Source organism: Notamacropus eugenii, chromosome 2 (assembly GCF_028372415.1).
Source record: "Notamacropus eugenii isolate mMacEug1 chromosome 2, mMacEug1.pri_v2, whole genome shotgun sequence".
Lineage (NCBI taxonomy): Eukaryota > Metazoa > Chordata > Mammalia > Diprotodontia > Macropodidae > Notamacropus > Notamacropus eugenii.
The window spans coordinates 187,155,936-187,174,862 of NC_092873.1; the positions used below are offsets into that span (position 1 = coordinate 187,155,936).

An 18,927-nucleotide genomic window follows, 5' to 3' on the forward strand; every position below is an offset into this window, starting at 1 on the left:
AAGTTTGTGTCTGAAATCTAGTTTCTCCCATGCAGGTTCTGCTTATGTTGTATTTGGGTGATAGGCAGGAAGAAATGTTTTGTGTGACCTTACTAAAACTGTTATATTGATTTTATAAGTGAAGGCAAGATATCTTTGTGGTAGAATCCTCATGACTTCACATCTGGCCTCTGACACTTACCAGGTGTGTGACCCTGGACAAGTCACTTAAACCTATTTGCCTCAGTTTCCTTATGTGTAAAAATGACCTGGAGAAGGAAATAGCAGGTGTCCAGTATCTTTGCCAAGAAAACCCTAAATGGTGTCACGAGGAGTTGGACATGAGTGAAAATGACTGAACAACAATAACAACCACTGCATTTGCATATTTACTGGTTTGGCCCTGACTTGTGTTTTCATTGGTATAGGGAGCTCTTGGTTAGAAAACTCCCTCTATTAAGGCAGATCACTGTCTTAGAGAATTTTCCAAAACAGAGAGGTTGTGACTTGTCCAGGGTCATTCACAGTATGTGTCAGAGAAGGGATTCGAACCTAGGGAGGTTAGTTCTCTGTCCATTACGCACAGCACTTCTCACAGTGTAGAAGGAAATCACTGTGTAGAAGGAACAAAACTACTGCACAGAAGAAAGTCTTTAATCTGCTGATAGATTCTAAGCCATTGCAATTCTCACAGGAGGGGGTCACACGAAGAGTAATGAACTTCGAGTCTGAAGACTTGAGTTTGGATCCTAATTCTGCTATAGGTACTTATATGGCCACAAGCAAATTAAAATAATAAAAAAATAAAAAATAATAATTGAACCCATGGAAAATGATGAGATGACTCAAAGACAGAAGAGAAGAAGGCCCAGGACAGAGCCTTAGGAGAGCCATAAGCTTATTGATTAGGAGATGGGTGATAATCCAACAAAGAAGACAGAAGACAGGTAGTCACACAGGTAGGAGGAGGCCCAAGAGATCAGGGTCATGGAAGCAAACAGAGGAAAGGATATACAGGAATATCTGGAGTTCAACAGCTTCCCAAACTTTAGAGTTCAGATAAGATGAGCACTGAGAAAAGGCTACTTGGTTAAGCAGCTAAAATATATGATAATTTTGAAGAAAACAATTTCACTAGAGTCCTGGGGTCAGGGGCCGGATTGCAAAGAGCTGAGAAATGTGTGGGAGGTAAGGATGGAGGCATCCAGTGGAGGTGACTTTTTCTGCCTCTAGGTATTTGTGAACAGGAGGACACATATTGTATGATAGCTTGAGACAGCAATGTCAAATGAGGGTAATTTATTTATTTTAAGGATGGGGGACATTTGAACATGCTTATAAGCAGCAGGGAAAGGAGTCAGTAGATAAGGAGAGATTAAAGATGAGAGACAAAATAACCAATGGGAAATAACTAAATGGGAAAAGCTTCTGTAGGAGGTTGTAGGGGTTGGAATTCAGAGAATAAATAGAAAGATTGACCTTGGCAAAGAGAAGGGCCACTCCTTCTTCAGAAACTGGAGCAAAGGAGGAGAAAATGGGGGGGGGGGGCCCAAGCAAAAGGATTTTGGGATATGGAATAGGGGAGAAGAAAAGAATATTCTCAATTAATCAGAAGGAAGGGAGGTAAAAGATATAATAGAGGGGGCTCCCTTTGAAAAGAGAAGAAAAGATTTGGAACATCTTTGCAGAAAGCATCATAGAGAATTAATCAGGAAGAATAAAAGGATTTCTCTATGTCTCTATGTTATTGTGTCATGAATCCCTTTGGCAGTCCTGTGAAGCCTATGGATCCCTCTTCAGAATAATACTTTTAATTGCATAATATAACATACACAGGATTACCAAGAAAACCAATTAGATTGAAATAAAAATATATATTTTTCCATCCAAGTCTGTGGACCCCCTGAAATCGATGGACATGGATCCCAGGTTAAAAGCCTTTTACTCTAAGGTAGTGAGAGCTGACTTGAGACTACATAGTCCGGTATCACATACAAGAGTAGTTGACTAATATTTGTTGAATTGAATAGATAACATAACTGTGCAGTGGACTTTCGTTGGCACCCTTGTATTACTTCCTTCTACGATGCTCAACATCATGGTGAGTAGAAGTGGAGAAAATAGACAGTGAAGATAGCTCAAAGTTGGACAACTTTGTCCAGTGTCAGTAAAGCAAGGATGCATAGAATTAGAGGGTAGAAGATAGTGGACAGTTGAGATATATGCCCACAGGGTCAAGACCATCGAAGGGAAGAAAGTGAGTCAACAATAGTGTTGATGGGAACAGGGAGGGAGATAAGACCTGAAGGTATCAGTGAAAATAGAGGCTAGGTTTAGGAAGAGTGAGGAGAGGAGGGAGATAGAAGTTTATGATGAGAGGGAGATCAGGATAATGAAAATAGCAAAATTCTAGATGATGGTTTTAAACTGTGGGTCATCACTGTGGATAACTGAGGATAAAGATCATGGGAGTTGAGAATAATGTACTAGCTAGTCAGGGAATTTGTGGGAGCATTAAAGCATAGAAAGATAGATAGATAGATAGATAGAGAGATAGACAGACAGTAGATAGATAGATAGATAGACAGACAGTAGATAGATAGATAGACAGATAGTAGATAGATAGACAGTAGATAAATAGATAGATAGATGATAGATAGATAGATAGATAGATAGATAGATAGATAGATAGATAGATAGATAGATAGATAGATATCTGAGTAGAGACAGAAAGGATTGAGGCAGAGAGAAAGACTACAAGACCAGCCCAGAAATCCCTGAAATGGGAGAGAGAAGAGGGTTGTGTGGTAAAATAGAAAGAGTGTGGGAGTGAGAATTTGTCTGTTAAGACAATATGAAATATGCCTCCAATCTTCCAGGCTACTCCAAGCAAGAAATCCTTACTCTGCAACCCTCACTCAGTAGCTCCATTCATTCCTTAAAATAATAACAATCAATAGTATGTACTTTTCTTCTTGGCTCTTTGAATCAAGAAGGATGAGAGAAGAAACATCCAGATACTGAAGAGAGTGGTAGGGATGTGATATCTTCAGGGAGAAACTGGTAGGTTACCATAAGGGCAAGAAGATGGAAGGAAAGTGAGAAGATGAAGGGGTATTTGCTAACAATAAAATGGGTTTTCCAGAGGGCATGCTAGAGAAGGAGAACAGAGGAAGATAGGAAGCGGTAGGTCAGATCTGGAAGGTGTTGAGAATGAGGTCAATGTCAGAGGCATTTTATTTTAGCATGTAGCAACCATGAATCGCAGGTATAAAGAGAGGAAGAGGGAAGATTTTGCTATCAATTACCTTTTGGCTTAAATGATACCATAGGCTTAAGTCATTTGGCTCAAAGGATAATCTTATCAGGAATTCTTATTGTGGGATCCTTGAACTTGGTTTTTTAATAAAATATTGTGATAACTTTATTTCAGTATAATTGATTCCCTTGATAATCTTGTGTATACAATTAAAAATATTCTGAGGAGGAGTTCACAGGCTTCATCAGGCTGCCAAAGAGGTCCATAACACATAAAAAAGGTTAAGAACTGTTGTCATAGATAGGTTTTATGACTAGAAGGGACCTTTGAGGTCATCTACAACAATCCTCCTCTTTTTACAGATAAGGAAACTAAGACCCAGAGAAAAATGACTTGACCATAGTCAGTCACACAGGTATTAAGTAGCAGGGCTAGTATTAGAACTGAAGTGATTTAATTCCACATCTAGTTCTCATTGTGCTATACCTGATGGCACTCTGACTTTAGTCACAAAATAGATGCTTAATAAGTATTTTTTGAATGGATGAATATTTCTGTTCCCTTTAGTTCCATGTCCCCACCAAATTTGGCATCCAGGGGTATTATATGGGTTTTGGTTACAATCTAGGTTAGCAATGCAATCAAGCATCACTGTCACGTAGAATTATCTTGATTCTGTGGCAGAAAGAATCCAATTGCAGAAGTGGACAAATGAAAATGTGTTGGTGGATTTGATTTTGGTCCCCCGGAGGCTGTGGTTGTCAAGGAGACATGAGATTGGAGTTATAATCACAGCACTGTCATTGGACTATGGCTATGAGACCACTTGACCATATGACCAATGCAAGCCTCAATTTACTCACCTTTGAATGAGGTTATTACCTGGCTCTTCCTTCCTTCACATGCTTGTGTTTCCAACTAATGAGGGATTATCTATATGCAGCCATTTAAACTAAATGGAGGGAAATTGCTGTATAAATACCAATTGTTATGTGTATGTTAGGTGCACATGTATGTATACATACACATCTATGTGTGTGCTATACTATATATGTTACATACATACATATATACATATAAATGAAATATACATATATTTCCTTTTATTGTCACATCTGTCCTCAGCCCACACTGTGTGGCAATCTAAGACAGGAGTTTAGATTGAGATAACAAGGAGGTTGCTGATAAGTACTGAGTTGCTAGAGGGAAGCTGAGGGGAAAAGCTAACACTTGCTGAACAATGGTTTTCAACCATGTTGTTAGCACTTCCTGACCACTAAATTCACAGGCTATCAACCAGAAAAGAACAGACACAAGCAAACAAGCAAGGTACAAAGGAGCCTAAAAAAAGCCAGGAACCAATGCATTATAGGCAGCAACCCAGGGAAAGTTTTCTCAAGAAGGGATTCAGAGCATCCCTTCTTGAGGGACTGGAGGAACCATCCTAATCCTAGACGGTCTCTCAGGTCTTAATTAAATCATAAAGACTTACTGACATCTCAAATTACCCTTCCTCTCCATGTTTGATATGCGAGTACTTTTGGCTACTCAGAGAAAGGCATTATTCAGGGACCCAGTAAATGTCACATTTGTATGTTACCCAGCAACAGGGATTCCATTGGTAGCTTTGGCCTGGTTGAAGTGGTCCTGGCCTGAAGCTAAGCCTAGGGCTAGAAACATCCTGTGTGAGTTTAAAACCACCACCTGGCCCTCAAACCACCTCATTATTGCAATTATATTGCTGTCAAACATTTCATGAACCATTGGAAATACTGTAAAGTTTGGCAGGGTGGTGATTTGTCTTTAGTCTGTTTTTTTTTCTTTTTGATTTGTTTCCATACCCTCCTCCTTTCTCCAGAACACAGCAAATGAAAGATAAATTAAAATGGAAGAAGAGAAAATACATGACTAAGTTTTAATTTCAAAACAATGGGTAAGCAGAATAATCTATAAGTATATCATTTGGCCTCTTAAAATATTGATATTATATATTTATAAAGATTAATGACTGCAAATGAACTGGGAAGGCAGGTACATTTTCAATTTACCTACTGATGAAAATGGTCCAGTGACTCATTTGCTAACAGAACTTTGAGACATCCTGTGAAGCCTAGCAGAAATGCATTTTGTCAGTTACCAGCTCATTTGGATCAAGAATCTTTTCAGCTAAATTTCAATGTGGGGGTGGGGGTGAGGGCGGTGAAAAATCTCCAAATAAATCTGGAAAACTGAGCAATATGAAAGATAATAGGTACGCTCTAGAAGGAAAACACAGACAGTAAGAAGTGCCCAGTAATTCTGATGTGAAAATAACTGGGAAGTAGGTTGGGAAAACTCTGGTCTCAGCTATTTACATGCCAATGTACAAGAATGTAGGGAGAAGAAACAGGGAGATCTTGACATTTTAATTTAAAAGGATAACTACAAACTCAGAGGTATCACTGAAACTTGGTGGGATGGGCTTTATGAGTATAATACAATAATATCCAAAGAAATGGCAAACTTCTCTAGTATTTTTGCCAAGAAAATTCCCAAATGGGGTCACAAAGAGTCAGATGTGACCAAAATGACAGAACAACAACAATAACTTGTCCAAAAGAAATGGATCTGAGAGAACAATCAATCAATAGACCAATAAACATTAAGTACCTACCACGTTCTAGGCCAGCGAAGGGTGAGAGTAAGAGACATAAAAGGATGGTATACACCAATATGAAAATATGGGAAAGCACAATGGTGAGCCGTTGTTGTTGGGAGTATGCTACAGGCTACACTGCCTGAAGCACGCTATGGATGATGTTCCCAATAACATAAAATCAAAAACTGGCACTGAGACAGGATATAATTGTGAAAGCATCTTCAGCTTTCAGATATATGCTAAAGATCTGATTTTTTTGGCTAGACATTTGATACATTCATTCCTTCTTTCATTCTTGACTTGCCTTTGGAAGCAATTGCAAAATATAAAATAAAAATAAAGAAGAAAGGGGACACTGAAAGGAAACAATGCACTGAGAGTTTCTGACAGCTGAGATCTTTAAGGGATATGTAAAAAAGATGGAAAGCCTGGCCAAGGATGACCGCAAAAGCGTGGTGCAAACTACATCAAGGCGCTTAGGTGGCACAGTGGATAGAAGGCTGGATTTGGAGTCAAGAAGACCCAATATTCACTAGCTGTGTGATCCTGGACAAGTCACTAAAATCTCATGCCTGTCACAGTTTCCTCATCTGGTAAAATGGGTATAATATTAGCCCAGGGCTGTAGTGAAGATTAAACAAGATAACATATGTAAAATGCTTTCCAAATCTTAAAGTGCTATGTAAGTGCTAGCTATCACTAATTATTATCATTATTAATAGAGTATTCAGATCACAGAAGGTAATATTCCCACTATACTTCTAAAATTGTGGGATCAGGTCTGGGCTATTGTATTCAATAATCTAAATCTTATATTTTAAAAGAAACGTTGACAAAGTGGGATATCTCCATAGGAACTATGGGCCAAGATAGCAAAAGATCTGGAAATAGTAACAATAATAATGATAGTAATAGTTAACATTTATAAAGATATTCATAGTTTGTGAGGCAGCTTGCTTACAGAGGTTGCTTGGAGTCATATAATCTCCCAAGTGATCAAATCTTGGGAGTCATATAATCTCCCAAGTGATCAAATCTAGGTTCCAACTTGGATCTTCAGATTCTGAATCAGGCCCCTATATCTTGTGACCTCCCCTAATTAGATTACGTGATAGGAAACTTCCCCTTATCTTAGTGGAGTTAGTAAAGACAGAACCAAAGGGCAAGGAAACAATGACAGTTAGAAGGTACAGAAATAATAAATTTACTCTTATATGGTATATATTTTAAGCTAGGCAGCTAGGTGGTGCAGTGGATAATGCGCTGGGCTTGAAATTAGGAAGATTCATTCTCATGAGTTTAAATCTAGCCTCAGACACTTACTTGCTACATGACCCTAGGCAAGTCACTTAACCCTGTCTGCCTCAGTTTCCTCAATTGTAAAATGAACTAGAGAAGAAAATACTCCAATATCTTTGCCAAAAAGACCCCAAAAGAGGTCACAAAGAGTTAGATACAACTGAAATGACTCAACAAAAATATTTGAAGTTGGTAATCATTCGTTGAGAGGCAGTTTGAGATAGTGGATAGAACGCTAGTTACAATATTAGGAAGATCTGAGTCTGAGTTTCACTTCTGATCCTGACTATATGACTTTGGGCCATCAGTGCTCCAGCACCAGCAAGGGATGGGGGGACTTGCTGGCAAATGTTTAGCAACTACCTTAAAAATTTTTTTGGTAGGGGATAGGAGGAAATGTGAACTCATGATGGACTTTTAAGTTTAATTTGTTACTAACATTTTCTCCACTGTTTTCTTAAACCTGGACAATCTACAAATCAAACCCCAATTTATAGCATTTGCCAATTTCTGAGCTGTAAATCCGCACACTGAAAATTTAACAATTGTCTTTCACCAGTTGATTGGAGCTAGCTCCAGCACACCCCTGGTTTCAGGAAACTCTCTGGGAGTGGCAGAGGAGTTGATCTGTCTTCATAGAGGAAGTTTCCTTGTTCTCTGCACCAATGATATCACAGATCTGATTAAAAAAAATAATTTCTTAGTATCTCCCATCCCCACCCCCCAGATACACATAAGATTCTTTTTATGACCAATAAACCTGAAGAACAATGATTTGCTTTCACCAAAAGACATGGCAGAACCGCCATAAAAATTCAGACAAAGAAGTTGGATTCAGTGATCTTTCAAGTCCCTTTTAACTGTCGCATTCTGTAATCTATTATCTCTGTGGTATTTCAGGATGTGGCACCATTAGATGCCAGACATTGTGAAAATTGAGTGAGCCAAAGATCCCAGATGTTTGGCGCTATGTAGGCCAAAAAATTGGTTATTTGACTACATTTTCCCATTTCCCTCTGGATGACCAGCATTGTGTGAATATAAGCTGTATCTCCACAAACTAAATGAAATCAATTTTTTCTTTAATTATATGGCTACTCAAGGACCCATTCAGTAATCTTAAAAAAAATCAGACCAAAGCGAGGAATACCATCTTAGTCAGAAATATCTGATTGTAGGGGTAGTCCCCAGATCACTGTTTATAGCAACCTCTTGTCTTTTGTTTTAGTAGAACCTCAGGTTAGTAACTAGACCAATCTGGGCTTTCCTCAAACTCCTTACAACACTTGATTTCAAACCAAGGCTACAGCTGCTTTGTCCCTGCTTTGGCTATGGCACTCAGAGAAATGAATGGACATGTCCCTAGTGAACTTAGCCAAGAGTTCTGGGATCCAGCTTAAAATTATAAGATAAGTAGATTTTGGAGATATGTCACAAAGACTTCTCTTTGTGCTGGACAGTTTTGTATTAGATTTTTAGTTCTGACAAAGACTTCCCTAACAGGTCATTGAGGTCTAAAGCCTATTTTAACTTGCTTAAAAAAAAAAAAAAGGCAAACTTCCATGTAAACACACACACACACACGCACGCACACACGCACGCACACAAAGAATATCATTTAAACACAGTGAACCTGATAGCATGTGTGTGTTCATCCTTCGTTGCTGAAGAAGACCATGCCATCAGAGAAATGATGACATGACTTGCAAGTAAACTTCATCTAGAAACTAAAATTTCACAAGTTGAGAATGGATTTAGCTCATATTCTAAAGTGAATCATAGGTGGTTGTTTTTTTTTTCCCCATTTTAAATCCAAACCTTCAAATTCATGGATTTAGGGAACTCCCAGGGCAAGTTGGCAGCATATCTGCAACTTTATAATTTTAGAGACTTGTCTGGGACACTGAGAGATTAAATAACTTGCCCATGATTGTGCAAGTCAGATGTGTTAGAGGTAGGTTTTTCTATTTTTTTTTAATTTAACTTTTAACATTCATTTTCACAAAATTTTGGGTTACAAATTTTCTCCCCTTTTATCCCCTCCCCCCCCCCCAAACACCAAGCATTCTAATTGCCTCTATGACCAATCTGCTCTCTCTTCTATCATCGCTCTCTGCCCTTGTCTCCGTCTTCTCTTTTGTCCTGTAGGGCCAGATAGCTTTCTATACCCCTTTACCTGTATTTCTTATTTCCTAGTGGCAAGAACATTACTCGACAGTTGATCCTAACACTTTGAGTTCCACCTTCTTTACCTCCCTCCCTCTCCACCCCTTCCCTTTGGAAAGCAAGCAATTCAATATAGGCCAAATCTGTGTAGTTTTGCAAATGACTAGAGGTAGGTTTTTAACCAAGGTCTTCCTGACTCATTGCCCATCATAGATCTTAAGTATATTTTTAAAAAGGTTTTTTTTTTTTTAACCCTAGTTATTATTGTTCCTCCTGGTTACAAGGGGTTTTGCTCTTTTTTGAGTGCCTTCTCTTGATTTTTGTATTTATTTACATATCTGTGGCCAAATCATCCTTTGAAGGAACTTGTTCTTCACCCTTGCTTTGTAAAGGAACAGCTAGGTGGCTCAGGGTATATAGTACTGTCCTTAGAATAAGGAAAATTCATCTTCATAATTTCAAATCCAGCCTCAGACACTTACTAACTATGAGACTTTGAACAAGTAACTTAATCCTATTTACCTCAGTTTCTTCATCTGTGCCATGAGGAGGAAATGATAAACCACTCCAGTATCTGTGCCAAGAAAACTCCGACATGGAACCACAAAGAGACTGAAATGACTAAATGACAACAACAAAACTTTGTAAAGTTGAGCAGGCTAGGGCGACGTTCTACCCCATGGCATTTTTGGAGAGATTAGTGACTTTCTTTACAGATAAAGACTGTAGGAACATATACTTCATCTATAACTTGTTCCAGCTAGTCGACCAGTCTTCTTTTAAATGTCCCTGATAACAGGGTGTCTATTTCTTCCTTTGGAAGATGATTCTGCAGTCTAACGAGTCTAGCAGATCATTCATCTACTCTGTTTTTTAATAAAACATGAATAGTACAGCTTAGGGCTCCCACTATTCAAACAGCAGTTGAGACTATGAGAAATTATTCATTTTAATGGATTTAACACTCATTTTCAAGCAGCCTTGCAGTTTTATCAAGCCTTTGCTTGAATCAGAGACAGGCTAGGCTTGGAGAAGAGAAAGGATAGCAATATTAAAGAAGTAGTCCTTGCCCTAACAGAACTGGTGCTTCCCTCCCCTCCCCACACCTCCCTGGAACTTGGCTAAAATGTCCCTTTTCCATTTAGATGACATTAACTACCTGTGTAACTTTGGGTAACCCCCTTACCTCAAAGGATTGGGTAGACTGAATGAAGTCTAAGATCTCTTTTTTTAAAAATTAAATTATTTTATTTGTTTTCAGTGTTCAACAGTCACTTCCATAAAGCTTAGATTTTTTTCTCCTTTCTCCCTCTTTCCCCCCTCCCTCCTCACTCCTTCCCTGAGATGGCGTACAATTTTATATAGGTTCTACACATACTTTCCTATTAAATACATGTTGCTTAGAAGAATTAAAATGAATGGGAGAAACCATAAAATAAAACAAACAAAACGTAATACAAAAGAAAATAGTCTGTTTCTATCTGCGATCCAATTGCATAGTTCCTTCTCTGGATGTGGAAGACATTTTGCCTCAAGAGTCCATTGGAAATTATTTAAGTCCATGCATTTCAATGAAGTTCTAAGTCTACCAGAAAAAATCTTCGCATGCTATTCTAAGGTCTCTTCCATTTTAAATCTGTTTGAGTTGATTTGTTTCTTTAATTGTGTTCCTTTAGAAGTCTGGGGGAGCTTGCCACTAAAGGTTGTTACTATTGCTGATTGTCTTTGATTGAATTGATTGATTGATTGACATCAGGGAGGGGATGCCATGATATGCAAGTGAATTTAAGTGAGGGAGAGCTGTGCAAGGTCACCAGCCTCACTTTCTCCTCTGGAGCCATCTGGGTCCAGTGGTAAGCTATAGATCAGGATGACTGAAGGTGACCTGAACTCCTGCAGGAATAAGGAATGGGACAGGAGGGAGTGGAGGCAAGAGAAGAATGAAAGCATGGTGTCAGCTAGCCCTGGGGATTGAGATGTAGAGTTCCCAAATGGGAGAAATGTCTAATGTGATGGAATCCAAACAGAGTTCCCCAGTGTTGTGTATGGGAGGCGTCTGTACTTTTTGCAGATGGATGGGATAGGGGGTAGGAGTAGACAAAGGAACTCTAAGCCTGGATTCTCCTAGCCTTCAACTCTACAGCAATCCATACAGTGTTAGGAATATGAGTTAACATTTTAATGAATTACAAGAAATATTTATTAAATATTTATTGGGTGCAGCACATTGAATCTGAACAATTTAGTTAAGTTAGAGTCCCTGTGCTCAAGGAGCTTGTTTATGATCTAGTAGATACACAGGTATAGACACATTCATTTATTTTGACTAAAATAGCTTTATCATGCAATCTTATACTGGCAGCTGACCTCTACCTTGAGACAGCAGTAACAGGGGAGATTGCTGCAGTAGAGGTTTGAAGGGAGGGAGTATAGAGAAAAGATGTCAGTTTCAAATCTTGCCCCTGACTCTTGCTACCTTTATAAACTTGAATAAGTGGCATTCTACTTTGGTCTCTGTTTCCTCATTTGTAGTAGGAGGGGGTTAGACTAAATGGTCTCTGAGGTCCCTTCTATGATCTTATAGATATAGTGACTAGATTTCTGAACCAAAAATTCAGGCCACATTCAGTCTGACAAAAGATATTCCTTTCATAAAACCTCATTCACTTAAGAAAATTTTTAATTTAATTTTTTTAGATTTTCAAAAAATCTGGAACTGCCCCAGAAAATCTAGAATGGATGGTTGTAGTACTTAAAGACATTTCTGAGACCAGGTTTTAAATCAACCAAGACTTCCCTCATCATCACATTAAAGAAGAATCATCAAAAACTTGGCCCAACAGGATCTAATTCATCTTGTTGAATCTTTTAACATATTGCTTTAGTATATTAGAACATATTTAGTGTTCTATCCATGTGTTGTAATTCTCAATACCTGACTGGCTTACCACTTCCTTTTCTGGTTGTATATACCCTAAAAATGTCTATTTATTTGCCTGCAAGTCTTTGTCAGTGGCAGCTAGGGCTGCAGTGGTTAGAGCACTGAGCCTAGAGTCAGGGAGACGAGTTCAAATTTGGCTTCAAATATTTACTAGCTGTGTGACCTTGAGCAAGTCACTTAACTTTTATTTGCCTCAGTTTTCTTCATCTGTAAAATGAGGATAACAGCATTTACCCCACCCCCCCATCCTGGGAGTTCTGAAGATTAAATGAGAGAATACTTCTAAAAGTAAAGTGCTTGGCATTTATTAGGCACTATATAAATGCTTCTTCCTTCCTCTTTTCCAGTGACTAGTTTATAACCTGTGTGTGCTTGGCATGTGTTTTTCCATTATCCTTTGTATTACTTGTCATTTCAATTCTTCATAAATGGTAGTGTCGCATGATTCACTGTTACATGGTATCATGGTGAGAATATGGTATTAAAAAGGATGGGCTTTTGTAGTGGCAAGATGTTTAGAATCATTGGAGGATTGTGGCTAAAGCGAACTGTAGCCTAGAAATATTAAATGATTGATCATCTAAGTACTAAGACCATTTAAGTAGCAAATAGGAAGGAAACAAACTTTTGTTAAGTGCCGGGCACTATGCTAAGCACCTTGCAAATATTATCTCATTTGATCCTCACAACAACCCTGGGAATTAGGTGCTATTATGACCCCCATTTTACAGTTGAAGAAACTGAGTCAGATAGAGGTCAAACGACATGCTTAGGATTACCAGCTAAGTTAGTATCTCAGACTGGATTTGAACTCCGGTCTTTCTGACTGCAGACCCACTGCTCCATCCACTATGACATCTAGGAATTGACATAGCTAGGAATTGAATGCAGGTTCTCTGGTTACAGATCAAGTGTTCTTTCTACCATTGCTCACTACCTCTCCCTTATTTTTCTTATATTCATCTGCAGTGCCTGTCCATGATCTTGGCAAAGATACTGGAGGGGTTGACCATTTCCTTCTCTAGCTCATTCTATAGATGAGGAAACTGAGGCAAACAGGATTAGGTGACTTGCCCAGGGTCATACAGGTAGTATGTGTCTGAGGTCACATTTGAACTCAGGTCTTCCTGACTCCAGGCCCACTGCTCTATCCACTGAGTCATCTAGCTGCCTCTAGTTCTTCTTAATTACCAGTCCACCTGGCCAAACAAATAAAATTTACTTGTGTTGCACCTGGTTCCCCTTAGGATTCTATTTTCTCCTAGCTCCTTAGCTAGATTATCTGATAAACTAATCCAGGTCAATGTGTTAATAAATGCTAATATATTATGCCTCTTGGAAAGCATGCATTTATACAGGAATCTTCTAGAGGCAATGTATTTATGCAAAATTGAGGAGGAAGGGGAGAATTTTGTGTGAGGGCCAATGAAGGAGATTTTGTTGTCGTTGTTGAGAGCTGCTTTCTGGGTTCCCCAGATCACAGCTGTAGGTAACTGCCTATGGATAGGGGTGACTCAGGTCCATCCCTACACAATACTACACAATTCCATCTCCCTTCATTCCACCCCTACTTCTGTTAATACGTACTTATAACTTTCTAAGTATGGCCTGCACTAGAAGGTCACAGATACCTTTTATAATTTTGTTGGCTTGTTTGCTTAAACATGATTTTTTTGGGTAGAAGGAATTTTGGTTGGAAACCCCTTCAGTTGGTGCTGATGGGCAACTCACCTGTAATTTATCCACTTGAATACCTGTGGCACTGAGGAGCTCATGATTTGCCCATCACAGAGCTGGTACTCATAGAGATAGAATAGCCCAGATCTTCCTGAGGCCAAGGCCAGCCCTTTATCCTATACATCCTCCTACCTTGTACCTTTTTCATCCAAAAGATCAAAGCTTTTATTCTTAAAAAAATATTGAAGAGCTATGCTCTCCCAGAAACAACATGGGGGTATGGATAGAGAGCTGGGCTGGGAGCTGGAAGACTTGGATTATAGTTCTGCCATGGACAAGCTATGTGACCTTAATTTTAGAACCCCAGGAGACTCTCTCTAAGACTCTAAGTTCCTGGAACATAGTAGGCACTTCATAAACGTGTATTGGTTGACTGATTGAATAGCAGTTCAAGTGCATTTGTAGAGGGAGTTTCCTTACTGATGGCTCTCTAAAGCAGTGAAATCATGTGGATAGACCCAATACACGCAAACATCTCCCAGAGATGACCACTGTGACAGAGTCAGGGAATGCCAAGGAATCTGTAAGGTTTTTTTTTTTTGAAGTTGGTAGATTCCATTCAAGAGATTGCTAACATCCGATTCCTATTAGGTTGGTGCATATATCTTTATTCAGGATAAGAAAAATTTCAGCTAAAGACTTTCTTAATTAAATCTTGCCTGATGTTAGATTATCATTCAGAGGGCAGTCGTGGACTCCTCTAATGGATGAACTTCTCTCCTGCCTTTGACAGGTGATTAATGTATTCATTATACTGCTCCCAAAGTTACTTCTTTTAAGCCTTGTAGAATGTATGTTATACCCATGTGGTCTTAGATTTGCCTCTGGACATTTTTCGAAAAATAAAGGCTGAGTCGCCAATGTGAATAGTTTGCTTTCTTTTCTGGGGAAACATAAGATGGAAACAGTTCTAGGAACCAGCAGCCCTGGCCTTTTGGTTTTCCCATATCAAGCAAGAGCAAGTGATATTTTGCTGATGCAATGTCTTTGGAGTAGTCTAGTGGTATATGTTGCCACACGTATTTTTTTTCCACAGGAAAAGGGGTGAAAGATATCAAACCACCGAGCTCATAAGTACTACCCTGGCAGTCAGCCACTAAAGCATAAATACTTTAAATGTATGAAAGGAAATGTTCATTCTGTTGTTTAGAATTGGACGCATACCAAGGAGGTAAATTTAATCTTCTTAAGGGCTGCTGCTATAAGCTACAATGGTATATACCTCCATTTGTTTCTCTCATTCCTGATCTTTTTGTCATTCCAGCTTTGCATTACGTGTTAGTGGAATGAAAGCATTTCAGCTGGGTCTCATACAAGAGTATCATTTTGGTCACTTGCTTGTGTCCCCAGAATGCCATTGTTAGAAAACTTCAGTGTGCTATAATCCTCAGACCTGTTTAGGACCCTTCCTAAAAGGTGCAAATGAGAGAGGCCAGATTCCAAAAGAAATAAAGCTATAATAGAATTAAGTGGAGAAAAATGTTCTAGAGCCAAGTTATTTTCATGCTGTACTTGTTACCTTTTAGCTTTAAAAAATGTCAAGATTTTTTTTTAACCTTTCTTGAATAATTACAGTGAAGGGAGAAAAAGCAGTGAAGTTTTATAGATATAAAGCAGTTTGTGGAAAAACTCCACAATATAACAATTATCAAACTGCAGTTTATGAGATACATGCTGTATATATCATAGATATGCAAATGTTATTTTATTAAAGTGAAAGATATATGGTCTATGCTTTTACCTAACTTCTATATCTTAAGTAATCAGGACAGGCTCTTAGAAGAAATTTTTAATTACTAAGAGTATGTCATTAGTTTGATGGGGAATGAGTGATGTTGCTCTATTTTATTGCCTTGTGTAATATAGCCAGTTGTATCATAAATTCATTGACCTCATCTTAAATGATGAATCCTGGGCTGGATTCATTTATTCTTAAGTGACAATTTTTTCCTCTAAGAATTTTTTTCCCCTGAAACTGAAGGATTACTTTTCTGTGCCTTAGGTCAGTATCCTGGGATGTAATACAATAAAGAAGGGGAAATGTGCTCTCTCTCTCTCTCTCTCTCTCTCTCTCTCTCTCATTCTCACTTTTTCTCCTCTCGTTCTTTTTCTCTCTTCTCTCATTCTTTCTCCCATCTCTCTCATTCTTTCTTTCCTCTCATCTCACACTCTCATTCTCTCTGTCATTCTTTCTGTCTTATTTTCTCTCATTCTTTCTCCTCTCTCATACTCATTCTTTCTTTCCTCTCTCATTCCCTCTTTCATTCTTTCTCTCTCTCCTCTCTCTTTTCTGCCATCTTTTCTCTCCTTTCTCATTTTTTCTCTTCTTTCTCATTCTCTCTCTTCTCTCATTCCTTTTCCTTTTCTCATTCTTTGTCCTTTCTCTTTTCTCTCCTCCTCTCTCTCATTCTCTTTTTCATTCTGTCTTCCCTTTCTCATTTTCTCTCCTCCACCACCTGTCCCCCATACACAAATGTATGCATGCGTGAACTTGCCTGTACATAGAGCACAACATGGAAATGAGATAGTTCAGGGAAATCTGGTAGGCAGTCACTGTCACTAAGACATTTTAGGAGATGGTCGTTATCTGTTTGATAACCATTACCCTTTTCTTTTAGTCAGAATGTTTGGTGCATCATTTTAAACTTGTGCTCTTCATTATTTGTAGAGATATGAATAAAGGAACAGTGTCAGGAGACAGCATAAAGTAATGTGTGGACAACTGGGCTGAAGTTTGAGCTTATGAGCCTATGTAACAGAAGACTAGAGTTTAACTTTTACCTCTGATATTTATTAGTAGTATACGTGTGAATAAGTCCCTTACCCTACCTGGATCTGAGTTCTTCATCTTTTAGGTGGGGATAATGCTTCATCTTCACATGGTGGCTATGAGGAAAACACTTTGTAAATCTTAAAGAGTTATAAAAGCATGAATGCCCATTACCAACAAAGCATGGTGGAGGGTCTAAATTTTATATGAGTTGGTTACACCGCCTATAGCCTTTTTTGCTTTTCATATGAATTATTAAAAATGAGATAAATTAAGGAAGAATTTTCAAGCAAGATTCTGAAGTGTTTTCCTGGGGAAGAAATTATTTAACTGGAGGTGACTTTGGAATCCCTTGGAAGTCAACAAATTGATCTAGCAATAAAATATCCAGATATTTCTATAAGCTCTTCAAGTGATAACTGACTCCCTAAAATAATACAAAAGGAAGTCAGCACTCTGTGGTATATTTTTCTTTTAAATGACTTTAACTCATCCATTAATAATGTTCTTCAGCATAAAATTTCTAGCTGCCCCCTCATATTTTTCCAATGATATCTCCTGCTGTAGTCTTGTAAATTTCAATTGTAGGTTTTTGTTGAATGCCTAATTTTGGAACACAATAGCACATGGCCAAGTTCCATAGATGGAAATTAAATGCCATGTCATGTGTATATTGGTTAACTCTATGGCCAAAATGAGCAGGTTTCTAAAATACAAATGTGCTTAGATACATTGGGATGAATTCAGTGCTTGTTTATACCATAACCATTCTTAGAGGGCTTGCTGAATTATGAATATGGTTCTTCAACTTCAAAGAACTTTTGCATATATTTGTCAAACAAATTCATTTTTCCTCATGCCTATAGTATGTTAAAAGTTTCCCCAGCCCTTTAACTTTGGAGAGGCTTAGAATGTTCAACAGTGTAGTAGTAATAGCATTATTTTCCCCAGCTCTATGACAAGAGCAGTTGTGAAAATACAATTCAGAAGCCACCTTTCTCATTTGGGAGGTACTATTTCTTTTCGAGGAACTATTTAATTTTTAGATGAAATAGAAAAAGTCCAATAGGAAAACTTTTGAAAAGAAACTGGTGACAGGAAAATTCATGCAAAAGAAGGAGTAGAAAGGACGTGGGTGGATTTCTGCAGATAGGCACACGGACACCAAACACATCTATAGCACAGTCAGAAACACTTACTAGAATGCCACCACTGTTTATAATCAAGGAAAGCTGAGAGTTAAATGAGATGAGTAATCAAATGCCCAGCATATGTTGTTTTTGCATTGTTTATGTGGCCAATCGTTATTAAAATTAATCATCTTTTTAATGCTATCCACTTACAATAATTGTTTAAAAAAAAAAAACCTTACCAGCAACAAGCAACTTAAAGCTGGCATAGTAATTCTGGGAGCAACAAACATTAGTACACGGTGCTTTGTTGTGACTTGGTCAGAAGTGCAATCAACAAACTCAGTGCTTGAAGAGTCTTGGAACTCTCTATGAACTGTAGAGTTTGAGCACTGATCTAAAAAAAAGAAAAGGAAAGAAAGAAAGAAAAAGATTATATGTGTGTAAAATTCTGTCAGAAAAAAAGTAAGGCACTGAAGGAACTATTGAAAAATTTGACATCTGTTTATCTGTTTATAGCTATGGCAAGATTACTCATTAATTCTTGTTTAAAATGCCATATGAAGGAAAGTCATTTGTGCAAACAAGACTCATATTTGAATTGTAGATCATGTCTTCACCATCTGTGAGAACTGATGGTGTTGCAAAATTAATGTGTTAATGAAATCACAATAATTTCTCCGAAGTAATGGGTTCTGAAGCCTAGAATGACTATTTTTTGAACTTTGGTGTCTAGTGATTTCCAATTGGGAAAAGCTTTCAGCCCTTAATTAGTTCTGCAGCCTTACTTTAAAATGAATTTGGCTAAGCCTTCCTCACACTAGGAGTAGAGGAGGTTCGGAGGGTGGTGGGTAGGGGTAGGGGAAGCCATAACAACTTTTGGAAAACGTTCTCTCATGTTTGAAAAGTTGTTAAATAAGCCTGCCTGCCAAGAAATATCACCAAGAAATCTGACTACTGAGTGAGAGTGGGCAAACAGCTCAAAAAATACTTCTAACTTGCTGCAAC

The 18,927-nt window shown here is 38.2% G+C and overlaps 1 protein-coding gene across 3 annotated transcripts in view; it reads left to right on the forward strand.

The window, feature by feature from the left end:
* The window catches only part of SOBP (sine oculis binding protein homolog), a 228,742-nt gene that overhangs the window by 181,909 nt on the left and 27,906 nt on the right, over positions 1 to 18,927 (forward strand). The gene's annotated exons all lie outside the window — the stretch shown is intronic.